The sequence below is a fragment of the Babylonia areolata genome, chromosome 26 (assembly GCF_041734735.1).
Source record: "Babylonia areolata isolate BAREFJ2019XMU chromosome 26, ASM4173473v1, whole genome shotgun sequence".
NCBI lineage: Eukaryota > Metazoa > Mollusca > Gastropoda > Neogastropoda > Buccinidae > Babylonia > Babylonia areolata.
Window position 1 is genome coordinate 35,377,972 of NC_134901.1, and position 7,500 is coordinate 35,385,471.

At 43.2% G+C, this 7,500-nt stretch overlaps 1 protein-coding gene across 1 annotated transcript in view; it reads left to right on the forward strand.

Annotated features, from left to right (window-relative positions):
* The window catches only part of LOC143300302 (neuronal acetylcholine receptor subunit alpha-7-like), a 62,073-nt gene that overhangs the window by 810 nt on the left and 53,763 nt on the right, over window positions 1-7,500 (forward strand). The gene's annotated exons all lie outside the window — the stretch shown is intronic.

The window sequence follows — 7,500 nt, forward strand, 5'->3', positions numbered from 1 at the left end:
AACATAATTTTCTTTCTCCATGTGTTTGGTAAATTTCAGTTTGTTATCAGTAATGCTGTCATCATCTTCTTTGTGCAGTGCCATCCAGTTTTATGAGGTGTTTTTTCTTTCGTCGTCATCGCCATCAACATAAACTTAGACGTTATTATCATTCGCTATTTCATTGTTTACCTAGGGGGAGGGGGAGGGGGGGGGGGGAAGTTGTCTGTCTGAAGAGCGAAGTGTTCTTGCTGGAGAATAAGGGTGTATTGAATCATAACTATAATTTTCTTCTCCTTCTTCTTCGTTCGTGGGCTGCAACTCCCACGTTCACTCATACATACACGAGTGGGCTTTTAGAATAGAATAGAATGTCTGTATTACGAAGTGTACCGGGGTCACACGAAATATTGTGTATGACCGTTTTTACCCCGCCATGCAGACAGCCATACTCCGTTTTCGGGGGTACAATGTTCGATGAAGGAGAATGCCTGTGCGTTCCGCTCTGTTCTGTTCTGCTCTCTCTCTCTCTCTCTCTCTCTCTCTCTCTCTCTCTCTCTTTCTCTCTGTATTTCTCTCTTTCTCTATCTCTCTCTCTATTTCTCTCTTTCTTTCTCTCTCTCGCTCTGTCTCTGTCTCTCTCTCTCTCTCCCTCTCTCTTTCTTTCGTTCTTTCTTTCTTTCTTTCTATTCTTTCGTTCCCTCTTTCTTTCTTTCGTTCTTTCTTTCTATTCTTTCGTTCTTTCTTTCTATTCTTTCTTTCTTTCTATACTTTCGTTCTTTCTTTCTTTCTATTCTTTCGTCCTTTCTTTCTTTCTATTCTTTCTTTCTTTCTTTCTTTCTATTCTTTCGTTCTTTCTTTCTTTCTTCTTTCTTTCTATTTTTTCTTTCTTTCTTTCTATTCTTTCTTTCTTTCTTTCGTTCGTTCGTTCTTTCTTTCTTTCTTTCGTATTGATGTTCTACTGCCACATATTACTCATGTCATCAATTCTTCCTTACTGTCTGGTTGTTTCCCTGAAAGCTTCAAATCTGCTGTTGTACGTCCACTCATCAAGAAACCATCTTTGGATCATAATTGTTTGAAACATTATCGACCCGTCTCTAATCTGTCATTTTTATCAAAACTGCTAGAAAAGATCATATTGTCTCAGCTCTTGGCTCATCTGGAACAAACTGGTTTACTTAATTCCCACCAGTCAGCTTATTATATACGTGGTCATAGTTGCAAAACAGCCCTTCTTAGAATAGTGAATGATTTGCTTTCGGGATTTGATGAGGATAAGATATCTGTTCTCGCTCCCTTAGATTTGTCAGCAGCTTTTGACACTATCGACCACTCTATCCTCTTGAACAGACTTAAAACTTCCTTTGGTATTCGTGACACTGCACTAGCATTGATCACGTCTTACCTGTCAGACCGTACACAGAAAGTGTGTGTAAATGGTACCATGGTAGATACTCTAGAGTATCTGCCTTGAAATATGGTGTCCCACAGGCGTCCGTCCTAGGTCCTGTTCTTTTCGTGCTGTATGCGGCTCCTGTGTCGGATGTCATCAGTCATCATGCGATGTCGCATGAGAGCTTTGCTGATGACACACAACTTTATCAGTCGGCTTCCATAGCTGAATTTGATGCACTGGTGACTCAAACACAGGAGTGCATTGCTGGCCTAAAGGACTGGGTGACTCTCAACAAGCTGCAATTAAATGATAAGACTGATTTGATGATAACCTGTCCAAAGAAGTTTCGTCAACATCCTTCCTTTCCTGACTCTGTTCTGATCAGTAGCACACCTGTTTCACTTTCTCCCTCTGTTCGCAGTCTTTGTGTAATCCTAGACCAGTCTCTTTCCTTCCAACAGCACATTTCGAATATCTGAAAAGTTGCCTATTTGGAACTGCGTAGAATCAGCTCTATCCGCCACTATCTCTCAACCGATGCAACCAAGACACTTGTATGCTCTCTGGTTCACTCAAGATTAGATTACTGCAACTCTCTTTTGGCCGGCCTTCCCAAATATCTGTTAGACAGACTCCAACGAATTCAGAATAACGCTGCCAGACTCATTTGCAGAGCTTCTAAATTTGACCATGTTTCTCCTCTCCTTCAGTCTCTCCACTGGTTGCCTGTTTCTGATCGAATAGACTATAAGCTATCCACTCTGACCTTTTCTGCAGTCAACGGATCTGGCCCCAAGTATCTTTCTGAACTCATCCATATCTATACCCCGTCTCGCCAGCTCCGTTTTTCCTCTGATACTCGACTTCTCAGGATACCTCACGTCAGAAGTAAGACCTATGGACACAGATCGTTTTCTTTTCAATCGCCAAAGACGTGGAACAAGCTCCCTGATAACCTCCGTCATTCTGATTCCCTCGCATCTTTTAAATCTCGTCTCAAAATTCACCTTTTCCCTCAGCAATAAGTTCAATTGTGGCAGGTCCACTTCCTTTGCGTTAGCTGTGCTTGACTATGTGTGCATACACATGCATGTATATGAATGTGTATTGTGTGTGCGTGTGCGTGTGTTTATGAAAGTTTGTGCCTACCTATGTGTGCGTATGTGTTAGGGTAGCTGTTAGATACACATGTATGTTAAAATGTATGTATGCAGCGTGTGTGTGTGTGTGTGTGTGTGTGTGTGTGTGTGTGTGTGTGTGTGTGTGTGTGTGTGTGTGTGTGTGTGTGTAGTCACATTTTGGTGTGTGTATGCAACATAGATATGATGTTTTATGTTAACAAAAGTGTTTTTGTAAAGCACCTAGAGCAGATTTCTGGATAGTGTGCTATATAAGTATCCATTATTATTATTATTATTATTATTATTATTATTATTATTATTATTATTATTATTATTATTATTCTTTCGTCTTTCTTTCTTTCTTTTTTTCGTTCGTTCGTTCTTCTTTCTTTCGTTCTTTCATTCATTCTTTCTTTCTTTCCTCCGTTCTTTCGTTCTTTCTTCTTTCTTTCTTTCTATTCTTTCTTTCGTTCTTTCTTTCGTTCGTTCTTTCTTTCTTTCTTTCGTTCTTTCTTCTTTCTTTCGTCTTTCTTTCTTTCTTTCTTTCTTTCTTTTTTCGTTCTTTCTTTCTTTCTTTTCAGCACATTGGTGTAGCGCATGTGGATCAGTCTGCACGCATTGACGCCTGCTTGAAACTGAACCTGAAAAAAAACCAAAACAACAACAACCACCTCAAGCACACATGCTATCATTTCCAATTGTTATTTGTTTGTTTGCAGTTTATTGTTTTAATATTTATGTTCAAACGATTCCCTGTGTTTAAAAAAAAAGAGAAGTGAGAAAGAAAGGTGGGGATAGAAAGAGAGAGACCACCCCACCTCCATACAGAGAGAGAGAGAGAGAGAGAGAGAGAGGATCAAAAAGCGGACTGTTCCATGTTGCAAATCGATCGATCACGAGGAAACAAAAAGCCATGTCCACTTCCTGCAGTTTTTCTGTCGTTTGAATATCCAGATATTTTTGTTTTTGTTTGTTTCTTTGTTTGTTTGTTTGTGTGGGTTTTTTTTTTACGTTGAAAATAAATTGTAAAAAGTCAATGAAAAAAAAAAAAGAATAAAGAATAAACGAATAAATTAATGAATAGATAGATAAATGAATGAATGGACAGAGAGATAAATCAATCAATCAATAAGACATGAATAAATGAAACAAATGAATAAGTAAATGAATAAACAAATGGATGAATAAATAAACAGATAAATAAATAAATAATGAATGAATGAATAGATAAATCAATCAATCAATCAATGAGAGATGAATAAATGAACTAATGAATAAGTAAATGAAAAAAAAAATAAATATATAAATAAATAATCTATTTTCAGAACTAACGTCATAATATCCCCCCTCCGCCCCCCCGAACACCCCTCCCCCTCCACTCCCCCCACCCCCACCCCAACCCTCCCCGTGCTCATTATAGCCCTGTGTCGTCGTTTCTCTCCACCACCAGTCCCACTGTCAGGGAGGTGTGTCAAAGCGTGCGGGATAATCCATATACGATACACCACATCTGCTGTTAGAAAAGAAGAACCAACCTTGACCTTCACATGAATTTGACGCGCTGGGCCTGTGGTCTCGTACAATCTGCTCCTCATAGTCCTTGTGACCCCGGTACACTTGGTAATGAAGACATATTCTATTCTGTTCTATTCTGTTCTAAGTTTGCGTAAAACATTATAATTGTTCAGTACGTGCAAAACTTCAAGACTCTTTAATTGGCTTCAAGCAGTAAAATTTGGCGTTGTCATGAAATAAAACACGTCACGAAATGATATGAAATAATCGAACAAAATACACAAACAATGAATTTTTTTTTATTTTTTTTATTATTATTATTTTATCACAGCAGATTTCTCTGTGTGAAATTCGGGCTGCTCTCACAATGGAAAGCGCGTCGCTACACTACAGTGCCACCTTTTCTTTTCTCCTGCGTACAACTAGTTTTATTTGTTTTTCCTATCGAAGTGGATTTTTCTACAGAATTTTGCCAGGAACAACCCTTTTGTTGCCGTAGGATCTTTTACGTGCGCTAAGTGCATGCTGTACACGGGACTTCGGTTTATTGTCTCATCCGAATGACTAGCGTTCACACCACCACTCAAGGTCTAGTGGAGTGGGAGAAAATATCGGCGGCTGAGCTGTGATTCGAACCAGCGCGCTCAGATTCTCTCGCTTCCTCCGTTCGTCTGTCTCTGCCTCTGTCTGTCTGTCTGTCTGTCGTTTGGGGATGATGACGTCACTGCCACTGTGCAAGCACGTGCAAACTGTTTCACACGCTGTGCTCTTCAGTTCTGTCGAGTTTTCTTTGGAGCTGAAACCGTTTGACTGTGTAAATATATGTCTGTCTGCCTGCCTGCTTGCCTGCCTGCCTGTCTGTCTCTGTCTCTGTCTCAGACTCTCTCTCTCTCTCAGATGCAGATACGTATATATCTGAGGCAATAGATATACGAAAAACGTCCATCATCGGTCCAAATGCTCATTAATCAATTAAAAATTAGTATGGGCTTCATTCGGATGGTCAATCTCGACATTGTAATTATATGATGTGTTCATTTCAGTATGATGGGTTTGATGTTGAGGCATAAATAATTATTTCAGGATTTATATGTACTTTAGTTTGTGTTTGTATTAATTTCATGTGTGTCGATGTTACATGCGTAAATATCTATATATGATTTATATGTACTTTGATTTCTGTGTACTGTCCAAACCTTGGAGACGAACGACTGAAAAAAGGCACATTACCCCCCTGTCACATGTACTTTAACCCTTTCACCGCCAGTCAATTTAGAGTACAAAATTCTCTTGTGGTATGAACACAGAAAAGACAGTGGCTAAGAACAGCTAAGGATTCCACCTGCGATGTATAGAAAATATGGTCTATCCTACCACCGAACCTTAAGATCAGTAGGTTCATGGATAACAGACCAATGAATGGTCACCTTTCAGTGACATGGGTCCTCTACCACACCTGTGCATAAATGCGAGCTTGGAGGTGAAAGGGTTAAGCCACTGACAAAGTGCCAAAGTGTCGCAAATCTCATTTGTTTACGTTGTTTCAATTCTGTCCCCCCCCCTCCCCCACTCCCCCCTTTCTGTTCCATTTTATCTGTTTTGCACCATTTTGTTCTGATTAGTACCTACTATGTCACCAGAGTTTTTCAGCTAATGACATTAAACATTTCAGTGTTCAGTGTTCAGTGTTCTCTCTCTCTCTCTCTCTCTCTCTCTCTCTCTCTCTCTCTCTCTCTCTCTCTCTCTCCCCCTCTCTCTCCTCTCTCTCCCCTCTCTCTCCTCTCTCTCTCTCTCTTTCCCCCTCTCTATCCTCTCTCTCTCTCCTCTCTCTCCCCTCTCTCTCCTCTCTCTCTCCCCTCTCTCTCCCGTCTCTCTCCTCTCTCTCCCCTCTCTATCCTCTCTCTCCTTTCTCTCTCTCCTCTCTCTCCCCTCTCTATCCTCTCTCTCCTCTCTCTCCTTTCTCTCTCCTCTCTCTCCCCTCTCTATCCTCTCTCTCCTTTCTCTCTCCTCTCTCTCCCCTCTCTCTCCTTTCTCTCTCCTCTCTCTCCCCTCTCTCTCCTCTCTCTCCCCTCTCTCTCCCCTCTCTATCCTCTCTCTCCTTTCTCTCTCCTCTCTCTCCACTCTCTCTCCTCTCTCTCCTTTCTCTCCTTTCTCTCTCCTCTCTCTCCCCTTTCTATCCTCTCTCTCCTTTCTCTCTCTCCTCTCTCTCCCCTCTCTATCCTCTCTCTCCTCTCTCTCCCCTCTCTCTCCTCTCTCTCTCCTCTCTCTCCCCTCTCTCTCCCCTCTCTCTCCTCTCTCTCTCCCCTCTCTCTCCTTTCTCTCTCTCCTCTCTCTCCCCTCTCTATCCTCTCTCTCCTTTCTCTCTCTCCTCTCTCTCCCCTCTCTATCCTCTCTCTCCCCTCTCTATCCTCTCTCTCCTTTCTCTCTCCTCTCTCTCCCCTCTCTCTCCTTTCTCTCTCCTCTCTCTCCCCTCTCTCTCCTCTCTCTCCCCTCTCTCTCCCCTCTCTATCCTCTCTCTCCTTTCTCTCTCCTCTCTCTCCACTCTCTCCCCTCTCTCTCCTCTCTCTCCCCTCTCTCTCCCCTCTCTATCCTCTCTCTCCTTTCTCTCTCCTCTCTCTCCACTCTCTCCTCTCTCTCCTTTCTCTCTCCTCTCTCTCCCCTCTCTCTCCTCTCTCCTCTCCCCTCTCTATCCTCTCTCTCCCCTCTCTCTCCCCTCTCTATCCTCTCTCTCCTTTCTCTCTCCTCTCTCTCCACTCTCTCCTCCTCTCTCTCCTTTCTCTCTCCTCTCTCTCCCCTCTCTATCCTCTCTCTCCTTTCTCTCTCCTCTCTCTCCACTCTCTCTCCTCTCTCTCCCCTCTCTCTCCCCTCTCTATCCTCTCTCTCCTTTTTCTCTCCTCTCTCTCCCCTCTCTATCCTCTCTCTCCTCTCTCTCCCCTCTCTCTCCTCTCTCTCCCCTCTCTCTCCTTTCTCTCTCCTCTCTCTCCCCTCTCTCTCCTCTCTCTCCCCTCTCTCTCCCCTCTCTCTCCTCTCTCTCCTTTCTCTCTCCTCTCTCTCCTCTCTCTCCTTTCTCTCTCCTCTCTCTCCTCTCTCTCCCCTCTCTCTCCTCTCTCTCTCCCCTCTCTATCCTCTCTCTCCTTTCTCTCTCCTCTCTCTCCCCTCTCTCTCCTCTCTCTCCTTTCTCACTCCTCTCTCTCCCCTCTCTATCCTCTCTCTCCTTTCTCTCTCCTCTCTCTCCACTCTCTCTCCTCTCTCTCCCCTCTCCCCTCTCTATCCTCTCTCTCCTTTTTCTCTCCTCTCTCTCCCCTCTCTATCCTCTCTCTCCTTTCTCTCTCCTCTCTCTCCCCTCTCTCTCCTTTCTCTCTCCTCTCTCTCCCCTCTCTCTCCTCTCTCTCCCCTCTCTCTCCCCTCTCTATCCTCTCTCTCCTTTCTCTCTCCTCTCTCTCCACTCTCTCTCCTCTCTCTCCTTTCTCTCCTTTCTCTCTCCTC